Below are 26,327 nucleotides of genomic sequence, written 5' to 3'. Positions count from 1 at the left end.
GTAGTCAATGAAAAAAATTCTTATTAAAAACAGGGGAGGGGACCGGAGCCATGGTACAGCACTACCTGGGACAATAAAGGCACCTCTCCTCTTCACCCCCTTCCCAGGCAAAACAGGACCCAAAGCATACTTCTTGGCTAAAGTAAAAATCATCCTTTCTAAAGTGTAAAAATCTAGCTTTATCAATAAGTCATTTATTGATGCCTGATTTCTGTCAGTGTGAGCTTGGTTTATACAGTAGAAACCAAGAAGTTTAGTGTTTCCTAACTGCTAGACAAAAACAACCAACCTTCATTCTGCTTGATTATCAAGCAAAGGCTGTGTGTAGAAAGGTCAGAAGCACTTATTCTTGATTACTTGTCCCCGAGACAAGGTCACAGCTTCTGAGATTTTTTCACTCCCTGGGATATCATAAATATGAGAAGGAATTCCTTTCACCATGGCAAACACCTTCTGGGTCTTCATCCTAACACTTCAGATCCTCATCACGAAGTGACAGCATTCTGACACTTACCGAAAATTGTCCCCAGTGTCAGGAATTTGACTGCATTGAATTCGGTCCCCGAGGACAGGATGACATGTGTCCTTGTATTCTGGTTAACCTATTAGACGTCCACCAGCATTGTCCATTCAAAATGGTGAACAATTTTGATAATAAAAATGAGACAAAAATCATTTAAAAAATCAAAACATATGTTAATGATATTAGAAAGATCAAGGGAGAAAGCTGTTTTATAGAAAATTTTCATAATATATCAAATTCTACTCCACCCTGTCCCTTAATTTTTTCCCCAGGTTAAGTACCTACCAAAGATATATAATCAACAAAGAAATGCAATGAAATAGATATATAATCAACAAAGAAATGTAATGAAATCTTAAAATTTTTCAAATCTTAAAATTTTTACTATTTTCAAAAGGAAATTTCAAAAAGGAGATAGTATCCACTGTACTATCTCTCTAGTCTAGATATAAAATTCATTATACATTTAAATTTTACCTTGTTACCAAGAATTAAATTGAAATAAGCTTTGAAAGACACTGCTTATCTATTTTGATCATATGCAGACCATTTATTTTATTGAGATTTAAGTGTTATGGGGGAACCTTTTGTGGATATTTATCACCTTTACTATGATACTTCATGTTTTGTTCTCAATGGCCCAAAATAATCTGTACTGTAACATGTAAGAAAACAAATATAGTGATTGAATATATAGATTATTCTTCAAAACACTTTTCAAATGCATAATTTAAATAGTCATTTTAAAAATATATTCTCACTCTCAGCCGGGTCTTACTTTCTCTGTTGAATTAAAATACTGGTAGCACTGATTCTTTGGTCATCCAGTGGAAAATGTTCCCTTAGGAATGGGACCAATAGTCACTGTGATAAGCTGGACAACATTTCCATACCAAAGAAAAGGACAGCTGAGTATTTTAAGTGGTCACATATTAATTACATTTAATAGGCTAAATAACAACTAATATCAAACAATAAAACATGCTGTTTATTGTCCTTGAAAGAACTATGGAAGTCTGCCAAAAGCATAGCTCTTTTCTTAGCATTTATTATCAAATGGACCACTTCTCTGAAAGTCACATTCTAAATGACTATTGATGCTGTTGCGTTTACTGTCTTACCTCTACAAAGACTGCGGCTGCTTCTCTGCTAATTGTCACCCGATGAAGTTTCCCATCAGCCATAGTTTTAGAGCCAAGATTAAAAATATCAGGTTCCTGGTGTCTGTCTAGTTTATATGTGATCTGCAAACTTCCTAAAGAAGGGGGAAACGGCATTTTAAACTAAAACAGAATTTCATAAAGAGAAAAGGAAAAAAAAACCCTTCCAGTGTGAAACCTAAACCTTTTACTTGTTGTTCAGTTCAATTTAAATCTAATGTGTATTTATTTGGGCTCACCTGATAATTAATATTTCTATTCAATAGAGCCAGTCTGAGTTGGGGAAAGACCCAGAATCAGGCTCTCACCAGGCTGTTCGAGGCAGGAATAGGAACCTGCAGGTGGGCTTGTAAGAAAACCCAAGACAAACCAGGGCTAAAATATGACCTGTGACCACTTAAAATTTCCACTGATCAGAACAGCACTCACTTGTGTGAAAAGGACCCCAGTATAGAATGGCTTTTTTTTTTTAGATATAAGCTTTTCCATCCTAAGAGACAGTAAACCAAAGCACAAGTGTTTATTGAGCGTACGTCTTCTGGATTTTGTCTGTGCCAGGGTTGTTGTAATTTACTGGATTTTGATCTCTTTGTGTACACATCCTGTCATTATCACTGTCCTCCCGTTGTTCGTCGATTTGCTCGAGTGGGCCCAGTAACGTCTCCATTGGAGACTTTGTTGTTACTGTGTCTGGCATATCGACTACATCACGGGGAGCTTGCCGCGCTCTGCCGGGCGGGCGAGATACTCTCGGTAGCTTGCCGGGCTCTCCGAGAGGGGTGGGAGAATCGAACTCGGGTCGGCCATGTTGGCTGCGAGCAAGGCAAACGCCCTCCCGCTGTGCTATCGCTCCAGCCCTGAAGGCCAAATTCAGAGTGCCCTATTTTACTCTTAATTTCAATAGTAACGACCTAACTGTCTCATTTATTTTGTGTTTTTACCTTTTGAGTCACACCTGTGGGTGCTCAAGGCTTAATCTTGGCAGGGCTCAGGGAACCATGTACTATTGATGACTGAACTACATAGGGGGAAGCACACCACCACTGTACTATCTCACTGGCCTAAAATGTCTCTTTTTTCAGTTTTTCTTACATAAGGTAGAAACTTAAGTTAAACATAAGAAAATTAAAGCTTGGTTCTCAGTTAATTATTCATGTGGTATTCATATTACTAAATGATAAAACCTCTGGCAATAATACATTAACATTCACTTTCCATAAACATAACTTCTTTTAATGTCGCTTATTTTGATGCATTTTAAATCAGTACCTGAAATACTGAAAGACTGTCCTCCCGTTGTTCATCAATTTGCTCGAGCGGGCCTAGTAACGTCTCCATTTTTTGAGACTTGTTGTTACTGTGTTTTGGCATATTGAATATGTCATAGGTAACTTCCCAGGCTTTTCCGTGTGGGCAAGATACTCTTGGTAGCTTGCCAGGTTCTCCGAGAAGGGTGGAGGAATTGAACCTGACTCAGCCTGGCTGACTGCATTCAAGGCAAACCGCCCTATCACTGTGCTGTCTGCATTTGCATAACTAAGTTTTGCAATTGCTCGAATTTTCTACTAATGTTTCTGAAGAATCACGAAACAGGAAAAATAAGACAGATGTTAGTGATCTGCCATGATATGCAAATCCCTCTGAAGAGTGTACTATCACTCTTTTGTCCCTCTGCTTTCCTCCTTGGAAGGGAAACTTCCTCTTCTTTACTCTCTCCTTCTAAAGTAATCAGTGAGAGATAATAGCAAGCTTTCTGAGCACTCAGCTTCCACATGCTCAAGGAAGCAAGGTTGTAGCCTGATTCTTTTCTCTAACTGAGCATCTTAGAAGGATTTGGTGATCAAGTGTTGAGTAATAACTCGCTTGGTTTTAGATACAGATATGACATAAATAAGTGATGAGTTAGGTAAATCTTATTCATCTCATACTTATGGATATCAGCATACTTTGTTTGCTTTCTTCTTTTATTTTTTTTTTTCGGGGGTGGTGGTTAGACTAAACTTGGTGGTGCTCAGGAATTTCTCCTGGCGATGCTCAGGATTTACTCCTTTCTCTATACTCATGTATCACTCAGGGGAACATATGTAATGCCAGGGATCAGAATACAGATTCACAGAGTGCAAGGCAAGTAGCCTACATACTGTCCTATCACACTAGCCCCTGTTAGCTTATCTTTTCTTTTCCAGTTTTACCCAGTGGTGCTCAGAGCTTACTCCGGGCTCTGAGCTCAGAGATGGCGCCTTGTCATACCATGCAACCATTTGCACTGTTTGGAGTCAAACCCAGGTTAGCTGGTGTAAGACAAGTTTCTTTCATGCTGTGCTATCTTTTGGCCCCTTAAACCATATAATACTATCTTTTATGAGGTTTAATGCAGCTCCTTGCTTAGATGGAGGAAATATTTTATGTAAAAAAAAATCTTATTTCCTGGAAACCTATCCCTTGCTCATAGATCGGGAGAATTAACCTTACCAAAATGACACTACTCCCCAAGGCATTATACAGATTCAATGTGGTCCCTATAAGGGTACCCATGACATTCTTTAAAAAAATTGACAAAACATTCATAAAATTCATATAGAAAAATAATGTCCCACAAATAGCTAAAGCAATTCTTGGGGAAGAGTAGATAGGTTGCATCATCTTCCCCAACTTCAAACTGTACTACAAAGCAGTAGTAATTAAAACAGCATGGTATTGGACTAGAAACAGACCTGCAGACCAATGGAACAGAGTTGAATATTCTGACACAGCCACTCAAGTATATGATCACTAAACCTGTGACAAAGGAGCAAGAAACGTGAAGTGAAGCAAGGAAAGCCTCTTCAGCAAGTGGTGCTGGGAAAACTGGATAGTTATCTGAAAAAAAATTGAGCTCAGATCTCTGTCTTGCAAGGTCCCTTGGGACCCAGAGGGAGATTCCAGAGTTAAAACTCTACTACTTAGTAACTCTCCATTTCCTGCCCCCTCCCTAGTAGAGCCTTAGCTGTGAAGCCCTTCCTTATTGGGATGTAAATTCTGAAACTATTTGTTGACTCTTCCCTGCTGGGATGTAAATTCAGAAACCATTTGTTGGCCCTTCCTTATCTGTTACCTCTGTAAGGAACTTTTCCCTTATCCTCTTCCACCAAATCAAATCGAGCCAGGTGTTAACCAAATGTTGGAGTTACCCACTAGCCCACTAGCCACAATGCCTATGTACGTAAATGCTGATCTTTGAATCTATAGACTAAGGAGTGATGTACTTTTAAATGGATTGGTTAAGAAAGTATATGTTGTTACAAAGTAAATCTATTGGCTATGAAATGCACGGGCTTTGCTATAATGGCCAGTGAAGGCCTATATAAGATCCCCTTTGAAGAAGTTCGGGGGTCTTGCCTCACCTATCTGACCGGCATGTCTGTGTAGGCGGCTTGACCCTGGCTAGCCAGTCTTACAATAAACCTTGCTTGCTGTTTGCAGTCTCTGGAGTCTCTTTGTTGTTAAAGGGAGATCAGGATCCGCGTCCTAACAGTCTAACCCCAAGCACAAAAGTTAGATCAAAATGGATTAAAGACCTAAGTATCAGGCCTGAATCCATAAGGCACATGGAGGAAAATGTAGGCAGAGTCCTCCACTATAATTGAAGCTAAAGGCATCTTTAAGGATTAAACACCACTGGCCAAGCAAGTGGAAGAAAACATAAACAAATTGGACTACATTAAACTAAGAAGCTTCTACACTGAAAAAAAAAACAGTTACCAAAATACAGAGAGAGTCCACTGATTGGAAAAAATTATTTATCCAATACCTGTCAGTAAGTTGTTAATACATAGGATATACAAGACATTAGTAGATCTGTGCCAAAAAATCCTCCAACAGCACCAAAATGGGGAGAGGAAATAAACAGAAACTTCCTTAAAAAGGAAATACAAATGGCCAAAAGACACATGAAAAACTGCTCTTCATCACTAATCATCAGGGAGATGCAAATCAAAACAACAATAAGATATCTTACAACAGAGTGACTGACACACATCAAAAAGAACAAGAACAAGCAGTGCTGCTGAGGATGTGGGGATAAATGAACTCTCTTTCATTGTTGGTAGAAATGCTGACTGGTCCAGCCTTTTTGGAAAAAAATATGGGCATACATCAAAAAACTAGAAACTGAGCTTCCATATGAGCCAGCAATACCAGTTCGGGGAATATATGCCGGGGTGCAAAAGTGCACAGTAGAAATGACATTTGCACCTGTATGTTCATTGCAACGCTGCTCACAATAACCAGAGTCTGGAAATAACACATGTGCCCAAGAACAGATGAATGGTTAAATAAATTTTGGTATATATACACAATGGAATAACATATAGCTGTTAGGAAAGATAATGTCATGAAATATCCTTATAAGTGAATGAACATGGACAGTATCATGCTGAGAGAAATGAGTCAGAAAGAGAAAGACAGACATAGAATGACTGCACTTGTTTGTGGAATATAAAATAACATAATATAAGACTAACACGTAAAGACAGTAGAGTCAAGGGCCAGGAAGATTGTTCCAAGGTTGGAATCCTGCCTTACAAGCTGGGGGAGAAGACAGCCAGGATAGAGAAGTGATTACTAAGTCAATGATGGTTGGAGGGATAGCTCAGACTGGGAGATGTTTTCTGAATGTAGATAAAGGACCAAACATGATGACTTCTCAGTATCTATATCTAAACCATAATGCCCAAAAGTACAGAGAGAGTAAGAATAAAATTGTCTGCCATAGAGACGGGTTGGTGTCGTGTGGGGGTGGATACTGGGGACATCTGTGGTGAAAAAATTTATGACTGAAACTCAATTATGAAAGCTTTGTAACTATATCTCAAGGTGATTCAATAAAAAATGCTAATAAATTTACATACCAGATAAAAAATTTGTTTCCAAATTACCTGAAAAAGTCATTTAGATTATTATTTTTTTTAATTTTTTTAATTTTTTTTTTATTAGTGAAACACCATGAGGTACAGTTGTAGATTTACAATTTTTTGTGCTTGGGTTTGATTATACAATGATCAGATACCCATCCCTCCACCAGTGCCCATTTTCCACCACCATGGATAATATCTCCCCCACCCCCATCCCCCCATCCCCCCATCCCCCCTGCCTCTGTGGCAGGGCAATCCCCTGTGTTCTCTCTCTCCTTTTGGGTGTTGTGGTCTGCAAAAGAGGCATTGAGTGGCAAACATGTTCAGTCCATAGTCCACTTTCGACATGCATCTCCCCTCCTGGGAGGGTCCTCCAAACACCCTTTATTTGGTGTTTCCTTCTCTGTCTGAGCTGCCCTTTCCTCTAGAATGCCCGACTGGCCACTAAGCTATGGAGTAATCCTCCTGGTGCTGATCTCAGCTATTCTTGGGTATTAATCTCATATTTTGTTACTTTATATCCCCCAGATGAATGCAATCTTTCTATGTCTATCCCTCTCTTTCTGACTCATTTCGCTTAGCATGATACTTTCCATGTTGTACTACTTGTATGTAAATTTCATGACTTCATCTTTTCTAAGAGCTACATAGTACTCCATTGTGTAAGTCATTTAGATTATTGATGAACAGAAAAATACATCCTGGGAGTAGTTTTATGTTGATCTCATAAAATGATCAGCATTTTATGGAAGACTCATTTGTTTATTCATTAAAATGTGGACATTATTTACAACTATTTGTGATAATAAGTGAAGCCTAATAAATAGAGATGTGTAGGCCACCCAATTATGTTGCACCTTAACATGAAAAGGACCCATCCCTGCATGGTGCTAACTTTCAATTTCATTCTTTTTAGTCTTACACTACAGACACTCACCATTTGTGGTGAGGATCACAGAAAAGTATTCCTCTGAGAAGGCCCCAACAAAGAGCAGTAGGGAGGGAAGCCCTGTTGTCCTGAAGCTTATCGCGGTCTTTTCTCCTGTCAGTGTTAGATCCTCATGGGATCCAGTTGCAAAGGAGCTGGTGTTCTTGCTGGGGGTGTGGTGGTAAGGTCCTTGAAAACTGTAAGTGATTGATGAGCCAGTTCTTAAATATGCAGAAACCTCTGGAATGACACACATATAACTGTTATATGTAAAAGCCAAAGACTTTAAAATTGAGGCCTTGTGATGTATAGTTGCAAAGCTATTCATGCTTGCATTTCATACAATGTTTCAACACCCATCTCTCCATCAGTGTACATTTCCAACTCATTCCCTCCCCCACACCTCTTCTCCAACCTGCCTCAATGGCATACTCTTTTCCTCTCTGTCTCTGTCTTTCTGTCTCTGTCCCTCTCTCCTTTTGAGCATTATGGTTAAATGCAAGAGTCTTGATCTATTTATATTTAAAGACTACCTAAGACAGAAAACAAGAGTGACATCATTTTTACATGTTTTCTTGTTTAAATTTAGTTTGGATATTTTGGTTTGGGGGTCACAGTCAGCAGTGTTCAGGCTTCTCTACACTCAGTGCTCAAGCGTCACTTAGGGAAGTTCTCAAGGGACCATTTGGTGCTGTGATTGAATCCCTTCCTCCTACAGGTGCAACTAGCCCTCAGATGTCTTACCTACTTGTGTGTGTGGGCTTTCACATTAAAAGTTTAAATTCTATTATTGGGAATGCTAATTCAAGTAGCCATCATGTATTGTTTATCCATTATGTATTGTCTATAATGGATAGCCAACGCTAATTGGGAAAATAGTATTTCAAAACTTAAAAACAGAATTACCATATTATTCAGCGATTGCACAGTTGTGTCATTACCTAAAGAATGTGCACATATCCATGTAAAGAGATATATTTATTAGACATGTGCAGATCCCTGCTCATCACATCATTATTCATAATCACCAAGGGATGGAAACAATCTAAGTGCCCATACATGAATGAATAAATAAAGATGCTGTGTGCAGAATTCATGAGAGAACGTTATTCAGCTGTGAAAAATGAATTCATGTCAATTGCAAAAACATGGATGGCCCCAGAGGATATCATACTCATTGAAACAGAAAACTAAAAACTAGATGATTTAACTCATGTAGCAGCTAAAGAAAATAAACACATGAACAAATCAAATCAACTTTCTATCTATCTTCCTAGACCCAAATCAACTTGTAGACTATAGAAAAAAATAGCATTTACCAGAAGGGAAGATGAAACTTTTCACTAGACCTCAGGTGATGAGATCCTTTATATTTATTACTGTGTATATATATAATTATATATAAATTACTGTCTCTCTCTCTATATATATATATACTAAAAACCACATAATGTTATAGACCAAATTAATTCAGTGTAAATGGTCAAACTTTGCAATATTGATACAAAGATTGTATTAATCCTATCATAGACCCAAATCAAATGACATTTATTGATGATCCAATATGCTTCATTTCATGATCACTAAAAATCCAGCTTAGACAGAGTGGAGTTTATGAGTCTCCTCGTGGCACTGTACTGAGGGGCCTCTGAGGACTGGCACCAAGATCTCACAGGATAGTCTTCAGGGTCTGCAAACTGAACCTGGTCTCTTCTCCAGTTAAACGGCAAGATGGAGACAGAGCCCAGGGAGATGTTTCTGCAAGCCGTATACTACAACATTATTTTGTGTTTTCCATCCCCGGGATCCCTGTCCCGGGTTCCACTCACCATGGAAGCAGAAGGGCCCATCATAAGCAGAGGAGGTGCAGTCACACACAAACCCCCTAAGCCTCTCCTGGCAGAGGCCTCCATTGTGGCACAGATGTCCATAGCTAGCACAGTGACCTGAGCATCCTGGCTCCACACCTGGCATCACTGTGGCTCTTTCTTCCAAGTCCAAGGCCAGCCCATTCAAACGCAGGGCCCGGATGCACCCCAGAAATCCTCTCTGCCTGGTTGCTGTACCTCCTGCCAGAGAAACACCCCAGATGTGTCACAGTCCTGTGTCTTGCCATGCTAATATTCCAGGGCAAATATATGACAGTACTAACACTAAAATACTGCCCCACGTGTTATGATCATATGTGGTTTTGAAAATATAGACTCTAGTCAATTTAAGAAATCATCAAACAACAATATGGAAACCAATTTGGTTACATATTCTAACAGTATTTTTCATGTTTCATTTTGATTTTTGACATTCATTTTTTATAAGCAATGAAATATAAACTATCAGTGATCCTTTTCAAAATTTATACTCAATGAAGTGTGTCTGAAATACAATTACATAATTAAAAATCCTTACAATATATTATAAACTTATAGATTAGAATGCATAGCAAATATTACACAGTTGTAATTTTGCAATATAAATATGCATTGCAAATTGATATACATTGTTTTGTAATTTTTGTGATTTGTTATGTAATTAATATCATTATTGCTATACATAATACGTAACTGATAATACAATTTTACAATTTGTTTTGACTATCATCTATTGAACTATATAATAATACAAATAGCATATCTAAAATTTTTCTTTATATAACACAAATATTTATATCAGATATCTCTCTGTTAATGAAGCTTTAGAAAGGAATCAAGGAAAGAGCAAAGAAAAAGAGATTTAACATAATAACTAAGGCCTCAGCTTATCTTATCTATCCTAACAATCTAAAGCTGGATGGTTTGAATACTACCTGAATAATAAATACTTTCCATTCATCACATCTTATGTGAGCCTAAGACAATTACTCTTACCTATTGGGGGCTAGAGCGATAGCATAGTGCGTAGGGCATTTGCCTTGTGCATGGCAGACCAGGCCAACACAGGTTCGATCCCTCCGCCCCTCTCAGAGAGCCTGGCAAGCTACCAAGAGTATCTCGCCCGCATGACAAAGCATGGCAAGCTACCCATGATGTATTCAATATGCCAAACACAGTAACAACTAGTCTCACAATGGAGATGTTACTGGGCCCTCTCGCGCAAATCGATGAACAGTGGGAGGACAGTAACAGTGACAGTTGGGAGCACAGGTGAAAGCTGGAAGCTTGTTTTCAAAACAGATCTGAGGGCTCATTCTAGAGATTTGACTCAATGGGAGTTACCCAAAATGTGAATTTTCAGCTAAGTTCTCAGGCTTCAGTAATATTACCCTAGTGGATAATGTTAATTTGGAGTAGATTTTTCATAAATTCTTTTTTAAAATTTAGCATTCCATTAGTTCATACTCTAGACTTGAAATCGGAAGATAGAGCTATATAGTATAATCTGCAATAATTAATTGAAGGACACTCTAGCTCGGTAAGAACTAATTATGCTTGAAGTTGAATTTTATGATTCCATGAACTGTATACACACATAGTTTAACTCACTGCATGGCATTAGACTCAAAGATGCTGGAGGTATCCTCTGGCAAAACAGACTGTATGCTAGTTTGTGATTTTTGTCTGTATCTAATTGGGTTGTGTCCTTATTTACTTAGAAATGTCTCATGTAAAACATAAAAAAATAGCCAAGTAAGAGTGAATCCTTTAATCTACTTAGTTTCCAAATCACACTACTATTGTCTGAAATGTAATGTAGCAAAAATCATTTTTACCCCATGGAAGAAACTAACAGCAATGAAACAATAAGCAAGAAAATTAAGAGGGAATATTTCTAAGACTCAGATATTTAATGTTTAAAAAAGGATTATGAGGAAAAAGGAGAAAGCTTGGGCCCTAAATATGGTGCATGATATGGGACCAAAGGGAGGTGCAGAGAGAATTGAGGCTCAGACTGATGAGAGTCGTTCATGGATAAACACCCTGAGCGATGTCTGCATGATCCCTCAGATCTGTTTCCCAGGAGACAGATGATGACTGGGTCCCAGTTACAGTGCATGTTCTCTAACTCCCCTGAGAGGCAAAGTAGGAGAAATAGACAAAAATGGGCAAGAGTTTTATAAAGACCATTGTTAAGAAGTGACTGAAAGAAATACAAATAGACTCTATATGATATTGAGTGCAAACATGGGAAACAGTTCAATACAAGTTTAGAATTTTCTTTTGGTTGTATATGTGGTCAAGCCCCTTGATCCCTCTGGATCTCCACCCAACACTATATGTTAAATATGGAGACCTGAGATTATGGAGCCCATAGTAGTATTGTTTTGCCATTGCTATGGTAACTATTTATAGTAACCATTGTCTCTTGGTCATTGAATCTATTCCCAGCACTGCACAGTTATGAATGACAGCACTCACCGACAAAGAGCTGGCTGTTGAGCTGTAAGCGGGAGTGCCCATCAGCAGGGCCCGACTGGGTTCTGACAGGGAGCTGATCCACTTGGAGAGTTGCTTCCTTAATGTTCCTCTCTGCCTTCACATAGTGCCACCGATTGTCATTCAAGGGGGTAGAGGACTTCACTTTGACTTCACAAGGTCCTTTCCCCATATCAGATGAAAAGGTCACTTCCGCAGAAGCTAGAAATATAGATGTGAGTTGCTTATGGTCATTCACAGGGAGAAAATATGACTTGAGTAGATGTGAGAAGAGTATGGTGACATGTTCGCTTAAAGGGGACCGTGGGCTAAAACAGACTGCCATTCCCAATTGGCTTAAGAGCAAAATAAGTCTGTACCTGGAGGGAAAAAGTAAAACTATTTTAGCATATTCCTTCTCAGGTGCACTATTCATCTTGCTAATTACTAAATCTTTAGTAATGAAACAAACAAGTTACCTGGTTTAATATGACAAATGTATTCATGTAAAAACTGTTTAAATCTTCACATAACTTTATTGCATGCACTGTATGAAATTTTGGAAGCAAGAAATTAACCTCTGCACAAAACAATTATAATGCGCCTAATGAATTATATCAAACAGTTTCATAGCCTAGTAGGATGCTATTTGGCCCATTTGGTGTCAAATTCTGATTATACAAATTGCTATTCACAACACAAAATTGGCATCGAATATCACAATCCTTTGCCTTACTATTGAAATGATCATTAAAGATTATAGAATTTTAGTATTTAATAGAGAAATACAACTGAAAAAGCAAATAGGCATCTTATAAAAATAAGGTCTATAAAGGGCATATTATTAATAATTGGGTACTCAGTGGCTATGTCCAGATAAGGTCACTCACCACGCAGCTCCAGCCGGATGAAGTCTGTGATTCCCAGGTTTTCTACTAACACTCCAGAAGGGGCTGTGGTCTTAAAAAAGAAAGACATGTCAGCACTAAGTTCTCCACGGAATGCTGGGAAATGGAGGTATGATGTTTCAGTATTGAAGGAAGCTGAATTCCAAAACGAATCTGTTTACAAAAAGAAGGGATACAAACAGTGAGAATAGGTTCATCCCCAACACTGCGTCTGACCTCTCTATCCCTCAGGTCAGTCTTAATTCGAACCCGGGACTTCGCTCTCGCTGCCTACATGCACCAGACGTTCTCTAAGACCCTGAGCCTATCATCCCTGAGCCTCTTCCTGTTCATCCCCAACACTCCATCCCTCAGGTTGTACCCATCCCTCAGGTTGTACCCCTCACACACACCAGGTACCCATAGGGGGGCATGGCCTCTTCCACAGTGGGCATGGTCTCACAGAAGTAGGCGTGACCTAACTTTGGATTGAGCGGCCACAGGTAAATTAATCAGACCCAGCAATCTCATGTAACTCTCAGTCTCCATGCTACCATACCAACATGAAGAAACAGTGCAAATGCCCACCATGAGAAGAGGATGATGAAAAGAGTCCAGAAGCCTCATTAGGTATTACTCACCTAAGGGACCTCTCTGATAAGAATTCAGATTTGAAGTAATGAAGATGTTCAATGAACTCAAAGAAACAGTGACACAGTTATCCAATAAAATAAGGAGGACATGACAGAAACAATGGATCGGAAAATCGAGAAATTACAGGAAGAAATGAGAGCAGAAATTGGAAAGCTATGCACAGAAGTGTCACGAATAAAGGACTCGATAGATGATATTAAAAAACTCAGTGTGTGCCCTCAACAGTAGAATGACTACAGCTGAAGACAGAATCAGTGAGCTGGAAGATCAGTTGCACGAAGCTTATAAACAAACAACAACAACAACAAAAAAAAAACAATGGAAACAGACCTCAAAATAGCTCTAGAGCAAATCAGAGTCCTAGGGGATGATTCCAAGAGGAACAACATTAGAATCATTGGAGTACCAAGGATCTGGGAAACAATCCCAATAAAAAAGCAACGCTTAAACAAATCATTGCTGAAAAATTCCCAGAGCTGGACAATGCAGCCATTCAGATTCAAGGAGCCCAAAGGGTGCCAGCTATAAGAGACCCTAACAATAACACTCCAAGACATAGCATAGAATGGTGGATGCTGCTGATAGAGATACAATACTGCAAGCAGAAAGGTCAAAGAAGTAAATCACATACAAAGGAGCACCTCTTAGATTCACAGCAGACCTATCAGAGAAAACCCTCCAAATCTGAAGGCAATGGTGGGATATAGTAAAAAAACTCACTGAATTGAGCACTTCACCAAGAATACTCTATCCGGCTAAACTCTCACTCAAACACGAAAGAAACGGTACACTATTTTCTGGATAAACAACAGCTCAGAAACTTCATAGACTCAAAACCAAACCTAAAAGAAGGGATAAAGGGGCTACTATAAGATAAGACAAGCCCTACAAAGCACAACAGACCCTTACAGAAAGATGACACAAAGCCCCATAAAATAATTTCTCTCAATGTCAACAATCTAAATTCACCAATTAAGAGACACAGAGTGGCAAAATGGATTCAGAGACAGAACCCAACATTCTGCTGCCTACGAGAAATTCATCTGAACAGTCAGAGCAAACACAGACTCAAAGTTAAAGGATGAAAAACAATCCTGCAAGAAAACAGCTCCCTCAAAAAAGCTGGAGTGGCCATACTAGTATCCAACGACATACATTTCAGGTTGAAAAAGATTAGAAGGGACAGCGAAGGCCATTTTCTATTCATCAAGGGATACGTACAACAGGAAGAAATCACACTCTTAAATGTATATGCACCTAAAGAGGGAACAGCTAAATATTTTAAACAACTGCTAACAATTTTAAGGAGGACATTGCTAGCAAGACAATAGTAGACACTGGAGACTTCAACATCACATTATCACCTCTGGATCAATAAGAACAAAACTCAGCAAGGAAAAAATGGCTTTGAAGGAAGAAACAGAATAGAAAGGACTTATAGACCTAACAGGGATTTACAGCCCAAAAAGAAAGAATACACATTCTTCTCCAGGGAACACGGAACATTTTCCAAAATTGACCACGTGCTAGGCCACAAAACATACCTCAATAGAATCAGGAAGACAGAAATAGTATCAACATTTTTTCAAACCATGATGCACTGAACATAGAAGCGAATCACACACAGACATGGAGAACCAAATCAAACACCTGGAAATTAAACAACTCAATGTAGAACAATGAGGAAGGAAGTCAAGGACGAATTAAAAGGTACCTGGAAACAAATGAGAATAAAGACACAAGCTACCAGAACCTATGGGACGCAGCTAAAGCCATGTTAAGGGGAAAATTTATGGCTCTGCAAGCATTTCTCAGGAAGGAAAGAAGGGCCCACATACACAACTTGACTTCACAGCTCAAGATATTAGAAAAGGACCAAGAAAGGAGCCCAAACCAGGCAGAAGGAAAGAGATCAGAAAACTTAGAGCAGAAATCAACAACATGGAAACACAAAAAACAATCCAAAAGATCAATGAAACCAAAAGCTGGTTCTATGAGAAAATAAACACGATAGAGAAACCATTAGCAAGACTGACAAAGAAAGAGAGAGGGAGAGAGAGAGGGAGAGAGAGAACCCCAATAAACCGAATCAGAAATGAGAAGGGGGATATCACAACAGAAACCAAAGAAATTCAAAAGATCATCAGAGATTACGTTGAAAGTCTGTATGCCACAAAATAAGAGAACCTAGAAGAAGTGGATAAATTTCTGGATTCTTATAATCTCCCAAGGCTGAATCAAGAAGATCTAGAATACCTGAATAGTCCTATTAACACCAAGGAAATTGAAACTGTAATCAAAATTCTTCCGAAAAACAAAAGCTCAGGTCCAGATGGATTCACTAGCGAATTTTTCCAAACATTTAAAGAGGACCTATTGCCAGTTCTTCTCAAGCTTTTCCAAGAAATTGAAGAAAAAGAAACTCTCTCAAACAGTTTCTATGAAGCGCATATCTCCCTAATACCAAAAAGAAACAAAGACATCACAAGAAAAAAAGAAAAGAAAAGAAAAGAAAAGAAAAGGCCGTTATCCCTGATGAACACAGATGCGAAGATTCACAAGATAATACTAGCAAATAGAATTCAAAAACTCATCAAAAAGATCATTCATCATGACTAAGTGGGATTCATCCCGGGAATTCAAGGATGGTTTAACATTCAGAAATCAATCAACATAATCCATCATATCAACAAAAGAAAAGACAAAAACCATATGATTGTATCAATAGATGCAGAGAAAGCATTTGACAAGATCCAGCATCCGTTTATGATGAAAACCCTCACCAAAATTGGGATAGAAGTCATAGTTAAAGCCATCTACCACAAGCTTATGGCAAGCATCATAGTCAATGAGGAAAAACTAAGAGGTTTTCATCTAAGATTAGGGACGAGACAAGGGTGCCCACTCTCTTCACTGCTGTTCAATATAGTACTGGAAGTACTTGCAATAGTGGTCAGGCAAGAAAAAGATATTAAGGGCATTCAGGTAGGAAAGGAAGAAATCAAGCTCTCACTATTCACAGATGATATGATAGTATACTTAGAGAACCCTAAAACCTCTACCAAGAAACACCTAGAAACAATAGACTTGTATAGTAAAATTGCAGGCTATAAAATCAATACCCAAAAATCCATGGCTTTCCTATATGCAAATAGTGAGAGAGAAGAAAGTGACATGAAAAATACAATCCTGTTTACAATTATGTCCCAGAAAATCAAGTACCTAGGAATTTGCTTAACTAATGACGTAAAAGACCTGTACAAAGAAAACTACAAAAGGCTACTTCCGGGAATAAAAGAGTACATAGGAAATGGAAAAATATCCCCATCTCATGGATCAGGAGAATTAACATGGTTGAAATGGCAATACTCCCCAAAGCGTTGTACAAATTCAATGAGATCCCTATAAGGATACCCATGACATAATTCAAAGAAACGGAGCAATTCATATGAAACAATAGCTAAAGCAATTCTTGGGAAAAAGAAAATTGGAGGAATCAACCTCCCCAACTTCAAACTCTACTACAAAGCAGTAATGGTACTGGAACAAAGGCAGAGTTGCAGACCAATGGAACAGGGTTGAATATACTGACATCTCCCCCCAAATTTATGATCATCCGATCTTTGATAAAGGAGCAAGAAATGTGAAGTGGAGCAAGGAAAGCATCTTTCACAAATTGTTCCGACAAAACTGGATAGCTACATGCAAAAAAATGGGCTCAGATCTCTACCTAACACTATGTGAAAAAAGTAAGATCAAAATGGATTAAAGACCTCTACATCAGACTGGAATCCATTAGGTACATAGAAGACTAGGGTAGCAAAACCCTCCATGATATCAAAGCTAACAGTATCTTCAAAGATGACACGCCACTGGCCAAGCAAGTGAAAACATAGATAGACAAATGGGACTATCTTAAAATAAGAAGCTTCTGCACCTCAAAAGAAACAGTGACCACACAACAAAGACAGTCCACAGAATGGGAAAGTATATTCGCCCCAGACCCATCTGACAAGGGGTTGATATCAAGGATATACATAGTACTCGTTGAACTCCACAAGAAAAAACATCCAACCCCATTACAAAATAGGGTGATGAAATGAACCGAAACTTTCTCAAAGAAGAAATCCGAATAGCAAAAAGGCACATGATAACACGCTGTACACCACTAATCATCAGGGAGATGCAGATAAAAACACAAATGAGATACCGTCTCATACCAAAGAGACTGGTTCACATCAAAAGAACAAAAGCAACTGGTGATGGCGCTGATGTGGTGAGAAAGGGACCCTCCTTCACTGCTGGTGGGAATGCCGACTGGTTCAGCTCTTTTGGAAAATAATATGGACAATTCTCAAAAAAGTAGAAATTGAGCTCCCATTTGATCCAGCAAGACCACTCCTGGGAATATATCCCAGAGAAGCAAAAAAGTATAGTCGAAATAACATCTGCAATTGTTTGTTCATTGCAGCACTCTACAATAGCCAGAATCTGGAAAAAAAACCCTGAGTGCCTGAGAACAGATGAATGGTTAAAGGAACTTTGCTACATTTACACAATGGAGTACTATGTAGCTGTTAGAAAAGAGGAAGTCATGAAATTTACATACAAGTGGTACTACATGGAAAGTATCATGTTAAACCAGATGACCCAGAAAGAAAGGGATAGACATGGAAAGATTGCATTCATCTGGGTAACATAAAGTAACGAAATGGGAGACTAACACCCAAGAATGGCTGAGATTAGTACCAGGAATTTTACTACGTGGCTTGGAGGCCAACCACACATGCTAGGGGAAAAGGCAGCTCAGATAGAGAAGGGAACACCAAATAAAGGTATTGAGAGCATCCTCCCAGGATGGCAGAAGCATGCTGAAAGTAGACTATAGACCAAACATGATTGTCACTCAATGCCTCTCTTGCAAACCACAGGACCCAAAAGGAGAGAGAGAACAAAAGGGAATTCCACAGAAGTAGGGTGGAATGGGGGAGATGGGGGGGTGGGATGGATACTGGGATCCGTGTTGGTGGGAAATGGGCACTGATGGAGGGATGGGTATTTGATCATTGTATAACTAAAAGCCAAGCACAAAAATGTGTAAGTCTGCGACTGTACCTCATGAAGTCTCACTATTAAAAATTTAAAAAAGTAAAAGCAAAGTGCTAGAATATTGTGATTTCCTGATACAACACACATTCACACAGGGCCCCAGCAAAGGTTTTGGCTCCACAGCCACCACTGACATCCTGAAAGACCCTGGGGCAGCGCCGCCTGGTTCTACACTGGTGATCACCCCATAAAAGCAGTGACGTGGGAGAGTGATACGGAAACTGTGTTGATCTGACTCATTCCCTCTGGCAGCTGTGTGGAGTATCAGTGAGGTAAACAGAGGTAGTATCAAGATCAGTTATGGGGTTCCAGCAGCATCCAGACCAGAGATGTGGGCATGGAGGTGGATTATGGATCTACTTTTGATATTGAAGCAGTGAGATTTGTTGATGAATTATATGACTTTTGTGAGAGTAAAAAAAAGAAAATATAACTATTAGTCTAAGGAGCAACAGGAAGAATGGTGTGACCATACACATAACTAGTAGAGTAAGATTGTTGGGTAAATATTTTCTTCTATATTTTTTGGCATATTGTGTTAAAATATGCTGCCACGCTTCAGTTCCATGAATCTCAAAATAGTAACTTTCTTTAGATACTACATTAAAAACTCATAATCCATGGGTCCAAAAAAAAGCAAGAAGAAACATCACCTGACTTCTATATTTATTGCAGCACTGCTTACAATATTTACGATAGCTAGAGTTTGGAAACAACTTAAGTGTACAAGAAGATGTGACTAGATAAACTATAGTACATCTACATAACTAGTGCTACACAGGAAAAATGAAATCATGAAATTTTCCTATAAATTGATAGAAATGGAGAGTATCATGTGGAGTGGAATGAGTCAGAAGGAGAGGGACGATAAAGAATTACTGCATTCATTTCTGGGATACAAAAAAAAAGTATGAAACTAATATTCAAGGCCATGGAGAACTGGAGCCAGGAGGACTGGTGAATGATTGGAAATCTCCACAAGTGTGTGTGGGGTGAAGGGTAGTCAAGATAGAGGTGGGCCTAGTATGACAACAATAGTTGGAAATGACCACTCTGGACAAGAACTGAGAGTTAAGAGGAGGTAAAGAAATATACATCATAACATTTTAGTAACTATATTCCAAAATATAATGGCCACAATAAGAGAAGAGAAAGAGAGGGAGAGAGAGGTGGGAGAGAGAGAGAGAGAGAGAGAGAGAGAGAGAGAGAGAGAGAGAGAGAGAGAGAGAGAGAGAGAGGTGCCTGACATAGAGGCAGACTGGACTGAAGGGGGCAGTGATGAGAGGGAATCTGGGGATACTGATGCTGGGAAATGTGCACTGGTGTAAGGATGGATGTTGGAACATTGTGTGACTGAAACCCAATCATGAACAGCTTTGTAATTCTCAATCTCGTGGTGATTCAATTAAAGTATTAAAAACATAAAATAATTTAAAACACTCATCCAGTAGAAATGTAATGTTTTCATTTACAAGTAAGATAGTAAAACTTCATTTATGAGTGCTAATTGCATAGAGTTAGAACCCATGCACCCAAATTCCTCCTAGAGCACTGACATGTATTTTCAGGAGACAGGACAATTCCTTTATGTCACTTACTGTCCCCCTGGCAAAGAAGAGGCCCCAATGTAAAGCTTGCTTCAGAGTGTCGTTGGCCTGTGTTTGTTGTCACTATCTGAGTGACAGGCAGATGCTCCTTATGGGAAAGGATGACTGTATCACTGGGCCTAGAAAACAAAGACAACCACAAAACATTATTCTGAGCAACACACATCCACATAATAGTCTTTCATCACAGTTCAAGGGTTATCAAGCTAAATTTGTCGTTACCCAGCAGTGAGAAAAGAAAATGATTCATTTAAACATTGACAAAGATAGCAAAATATTTATTGGGGCCATCTGAAGATCAGAGATCATGTTTATTGACAACACAACAGTAAAGAAAGCAGACAGGACGACAACAATAGTAAAGGGACAGACTAGAGGTAACATTTTTAATGCCACTAAGCAGCTCACTGCTCTAGGTTAGCCACTGTGTAAATTGTTATATGTAGAATTTTTATGCGAGTGACAGTAATCAGTCTTCATAAATTAAAAAAGCAAATAAACAATAACATTCAGGTGGTAAGCTTTATGTTTGGAATTCTCAAAACTTCAAAGGTATTTAAGAAACTCCTACTATAGTTGTCAACATTTCCTTATTTGTTAATGAAATGAACTTAAAAAACAAATTACTGTCCAACACCAAGGCAAAAGGTGTGATGTGATGGACTCTTAAAATGATTAAAGAGACTCACTGTGTGTGTGTGTTTGTGGGTGTAAAAGTGGCATGTCAATTATTGTCACAATATGCTCTCTTGACAATTATGAAGAATCTGCTGTATATGGGACATGTATAGAAATCATCATTTGTGGCCCCAGTAAACAGTTTATATTATAACAACAATGATGCCTCAGTACAAAAATAATGTTTTAGGAAGCATAATTCTATGGTTCCATCAAACAAAGAAAACAAGGTGTAGGTGATAAGCTTGCTTTGTCACCTTTCTAGAGAAAGTAAGAACACTTATAAACTCTAAGTTTTTTATTTGTTGCATTTTAGTTGGAGGTTATGCCCAGCTGTGTTCAGGGATTACTCCTGACTCTGTACACAGAAATCTTTCCTGGCAGCACTCAAGAGGCCATATGGGGTAATAAAGATCAAACCCAGACTGACTGACTGCACAGCGAGCATTTTACCTACTACGCTATTTCTTTGGTCCCAAAACTGTTGCTATTATACTGTGTACCTCAATTACATGTCTGTATCTGATTTTTTAATAAATAATAACTTGTCTCACTTATCCTTATGATGCTTTGTGACAAACCTAGTAAGTTTTGATTTTTAAGATTACCAAATGACCACTCCTAGCTAGGAAGCTGAAGCATTTTCAACTGCAATTCCATAGGTTAAAAAAAAATACTTCGAATGGCTCAACTTAATAAGCTTTGCAGAAAATCATGACTAATACTTAGTCAAATTCTGCTTAGGTTCCAAAATATTTCCTTGAAGTAAAAAATTAAAACATTTGTTTTAGAGTTTTAGCCAAGAGACCATCAGTGCTCACGGTAAGACAATACATACACATACATATGTGAATGAAACATCTTGAATTTAAAAAAAGAATGCTTTGATTCTAGCTGTTTTTAAAACTCAGATAAAATTAAGTAACAGTTTTATCTGCCTAATTCCTGTATTTACCGCACACTGGCAGAAATCATCCCAAGCATATAATACCTGGTTTGGTCAGGAAGAGTGGTCAACGATCTAGAGTGCAAGCTTGGTTTATGGGGAGATCTGTCTGGAAATGAACTTTGCTAAAATAAGCTGAAACTAGTTTCAGTGTTTGATATCAGTAATGCTACAAATGAGGGCTGGAGCGATAGCACAATGGGTAGGGCTTTTGCCTTGCACGCGGCTGACCCAGGTTTAATCCCCAGCATCCCATATGGCCCCCTGAGAACAGTCAGGAGTAATTCCTGAGTGCAGAGCCAGGAGTAACTCCTGTGCATTGCTGAGTTTGACCCAAAAAGAAAAAAAAAGAGTATCATAGAAGGAGAATACGGCCAGAAGGGAACCATAGTTTAGAAAGAACTGAAAAACACTGAAGTATACTAGAAGAAAAATAATTATATTATAACTTCTGTCACTGTCACTGTCCTCCTGTTGTTCATCGATTTGCTCAAGCGGGCCAGGTAACGTCTCCATCATGAGACTTGTTGTTACTGTGTTTGGCATATCGAATACATCACGGGTAGCTTGCCAGGCTCTGCCGTGCGGGCGAGATACTCTCGGTAGTTTGCCGGGTTCTCCAAGAGGGGCGGAGGAATCGATCTCGGGTCGACCATGTTGGCTGTGTGCAAGGCAAACCCCCTACCCGCTGTGCTATCACTCAAGCCCATTATACAACTTATTCATTGAGTATTTTTGGTTTTAAATAACATTTTAAATGCTCTATTTCTCAAAGCAGTACAAAACTACACTTTCATTCTATTTTATAGACAATGCATAAAAAGCCCTGAAAAATCTTAAGAAATCATAATGCAGATAGTGTTTATTAGGCAATAGCAATAGTCTTTTTCATGCTGTTGCTTACTGTAAGAATCAGGCAGATTCCCTTTATCTAAGGGAATTTTGAGAAATTCTAATTTAACAGTTCTTTATGGGCACACATCATTGTTGACTATACTCGTTTTATGCAGGATTTATTAATTTCCACAGTTCCCACACCCATTAAAATTTGCCTAACTTATAATTAAATGCTTTCCTCTTACCTCTATTTTTTTTGTCTGATTGTGTCATACTTGGTGTTACTTTGGGGTTACTTCTGACTCTACTATCAGAGATCAGGCCTGGTGGTACTTAGGGACTATAGATGGTGCAAGGGCTTAAACCTGGGCAGGCTACATGGAAGGCAAGTGACTTAACCCCTGGACAATCTCTGGCCCCTTAAGGACCTCTCTATTTCCTCCCAAATTTGTAAATGTTACATATCAGATAATTTCTCACAATAATTTTAAACATTCAGTAAGAGAACTTCTAAACCTATGTCTATTTTGTGTTTGGTTCCTTTCCTCATGCACCAGGAATAATTCTTACTGCTTGCTGTATTTCGTAGACTGCTTTTTGAGGCATAGCAGAACTTTTGACTCCTTACTTGCATTGGGAAATTTACTGGGAGAAATATTGGGTCAACTTTCAAGAAAATAATTGGTGAGATCATAATTACCATCTAGAAGTACATAATTTGAAACTCAAATATAGGCTCTCTGTTGGGTTTTGTTCTGTTTTCTCACTAATAAAGAGATCATTACTCAGCATCGTAACACATTCTCATATTTATTAGGTGGGATTCTTCTCTCACCTGGCTTCTCTTATAGGATGCTTTTTAGCTATTCATTCTTCGTTTCTTGTCCATATACATTTTGGAACAATTTGTCAACATTCTAAACAACAACAAAAAATGTTTGACATTCACTTGGAACTAAATTAAATCAAAAAATTATTTAATGAAAAATTAACTTTTCCTTTAAGGGAATTATTGCAAAAATGTGGTGTAGATACTCACGTAAGTTTTCAGAACTTTTATAATTTTTTTCAACATCTTGCATATTGTGGTGCTTTCATTCCTCTCAGTTAATTTAGAAGGAAGTTTCATAGTATTTATTTATGTTTCTTCATAGGAATACAGTTCAATATTCATGATCTATTATTAACTTGCTTTGTTTTGTGAGCAAGCATATTGCCTATGCATAATGCAATTTTTATTCATTTCCAGTGTTCTGTGGTTTGAATGGACACATTTATTTTGATGTTTTTAACATTCATTTCTAGCACCATTACATTATAATTAGAGAAATTGCTCATATTATCATAATTAAAAAATTTACTTAATGGAATCTTTGGAAAGTCACTTTATGAAAATTCACTATGCATGCCTAAGATAATCGTGTATTCTGTTAAGTTTATGGGCTGAAAAAGTCAACTTTCTAATTTAATTTAATTTGTTTATTAATTTCAGTTGTTTTGGAGAACACATCTGAAGGTATTCAGGGTTTACTACTGACTCTGAACTCAGGATTGATTCTTAGCAGAGTTCGGAAGACTGTATGTGGTACATGGAATCAAATCCAGTAGGCCCCATGAAAGCAAATTCCCTACTCACTGTATTATCCCTCTCAGTTGATATCTTAACTTTATTTATTTAGATTTAGGGTGGTGGTTGTGGGCTACACCCTCAGGGCTCAGGGATATTCCAACTTGATTCTGTGCTCAGAAGTGAACCTTGGAACTCCGGAAACAATATGCTGTTCTGGTTTAGTTTCAAATCAGGTTTGGTCATAATATACAAAAGAAAATTCTTAACCCCCTATTATCTCTCTGGCTCATTCATCTTGATAGTTTGTGTGTGTGTGTGTGTGTGTGTGTGTGTGTGTGTGTGTGTGTGTGTGTTTCCGGCCACACCTGACAGTGATCAGGACTAACTTCCAGTTCTGTGCTCAGGAATCACTCTTAGATATGCTTGGGGGATCAAATGCAGTGCCAGAGATCAAACCAAAACTGGTTTCATGCATTAAGTAAATTTTTTAATTATGTTAGTTTTTGTAATATGATAAGTTTCTCTAGTCATAATGCAATGGTGCTAGAAATGAATGTTAAAAACATAAAAACCTTAGTCTCTGATCTATCCCTCTGGGTCCCATTCTTCAAAATATTTTACATCTTTAGTAATTGGTGTCTGACTTTTTAATTACTAACTAAATTGTTTATATCACAGTTGGCTTGTAAATTTGTTTTGTGGTTTTATTATTTTCCATATATATTGTGAATCATTTATATTAAAAGCATTTTTATTATAAAGTTAGGATCATTAGTTCTTTTTGGTAAAATTTTAAAGTTTCATATTATAGTGACAATAAGTTTTCCCACATTAAAATTTTCAAACTTTACTATCTTGATTTTGTATTTGCTTATCAAATGGATTTTTGTACTTTTAATATTTCTGCATGAACAAAGAAGATATAGTTGTATTTTATGCAATAAGCTATAGGTAGACTTAAATGAAAAATTTGTCAAATTCATTGTGTATGATTACTGAAAGGTTAATTATTTTCTACTTATTTAAAAAAAAACCACTCTATATTCTTTTGAATTAACAAAAATTTCAATAATTCATTAATTCTTCTTCCTACATAGATTTGAAGAGCACATGTTTTATTTCTATTGTCAGATATTTCCTTTAAAATTTTGATGTATGTACCTGAAGGAATTCTTGATAACATATACGATCACGATCATCCTGTTGTTCGTCGATTGCCCCGAGCAGGCACCAGTAACATTTCCTTCTTCCTAGCCCTGAGATTCTAAAAAGTGCCACATTCAAGGCTCTTTCAGCCTGGCTGTCCTCGCCGGGGATAATATATACTAAAATATTAATTCTAAATTTCAATATTTTCAGGACCAGAGCACTTTGGGCATTCTCCTTGCACATTCAATCCACAGCATCCCATATAGTCCTCCAAGCACTGCCAGGAGTAATTCCTGAGTGAAAATCCAGGAGTAACCCCTGAGTATTGCTGGTGTTACCCAAAAAAGCAAAAAAAAAAAAAATACAACCACTATTTTCACTGTAAGCATTACTTTGTTTTTGTAAGTTATTATCATTAATAATTGGATTTCTTTGCTTCTTGCGTTTCAATTTCTCTTATGTAGTTATATGATCTTTCTATCTTATGCAACATGTCTGACACTTATCTCTTATATAGCACCCTCAAATCTTGTAAATTTCTTTCTTTGATGTAACTAGAAACCAATATTTCTCAAAGTGGGTGATGGTGAAGGGCTGGTGTTCATCTCAGATGCATCTTTGTTTGCTTTAAAAAGAGATTTCCAGGGGCATGTGAGTAATTTCTTAGTATACATAGATAAAATGTTTTAAATGTTAAAAATAATTTTTAAACAATTTAAGTTAAACAGTTTAATTTAAACTGAAATATTTCATATTGTTATAATAGTTTTAAAGTTTAAATGTATCTGAAACCTTCCCATAAGACTACTCTATCATTCTGAAAACTATTCTGTGGCAGAGGTGGAGAGTTAGGACAGGAGGAGGGTTATTTGCCTTGCAAACTGATGATCTGGTTCCCTCTAGGGATCCCAAAGAGTTCTCTGATCCCAGCCAGGAGTGATCACTAAGTACAGAAACTGGAGTAAACTCAGAATTTCTAGATGGAGCCCAAAGACAAAAACAAAAAACAAATAAATAATTTATTTTGTGGAGTCTGAT

General features: G+C 37.9%; 1 pseudogene; it reads right to left on the bottom strand.

The window, feature by feature from the left end:
- The window catches only part of LOC130035184 (contactin-associated protein-like 3), a 201,800-nt pseudogene that overhangs the window by 23,173 nt on the left and 152,300 nt on the right, over window positions 1-26,327 (bottom strand).

This window comes from Sorex fumeus, unplaced genomic scaffold (assembly GCF_029834395.1).
Source record: "Sorex fumeus unplaced genomic scaffold, SorFum_2.1 ptg000063l, whole genome shotgun sequence".
In the NCBI taxonomy this organism is placed as follows: domain Eukaryota; kingdom Metazoa; phylum Chordata; class Mammalia; order Eulipotyphla; family Soricidae; genus Sorex; species Sorex fumeus.
The sequence above is the reverse complement of the archived record's forward strand: the minus strand, read 5'-3'. Positions and strand labels throughout refer to the sequence as shown.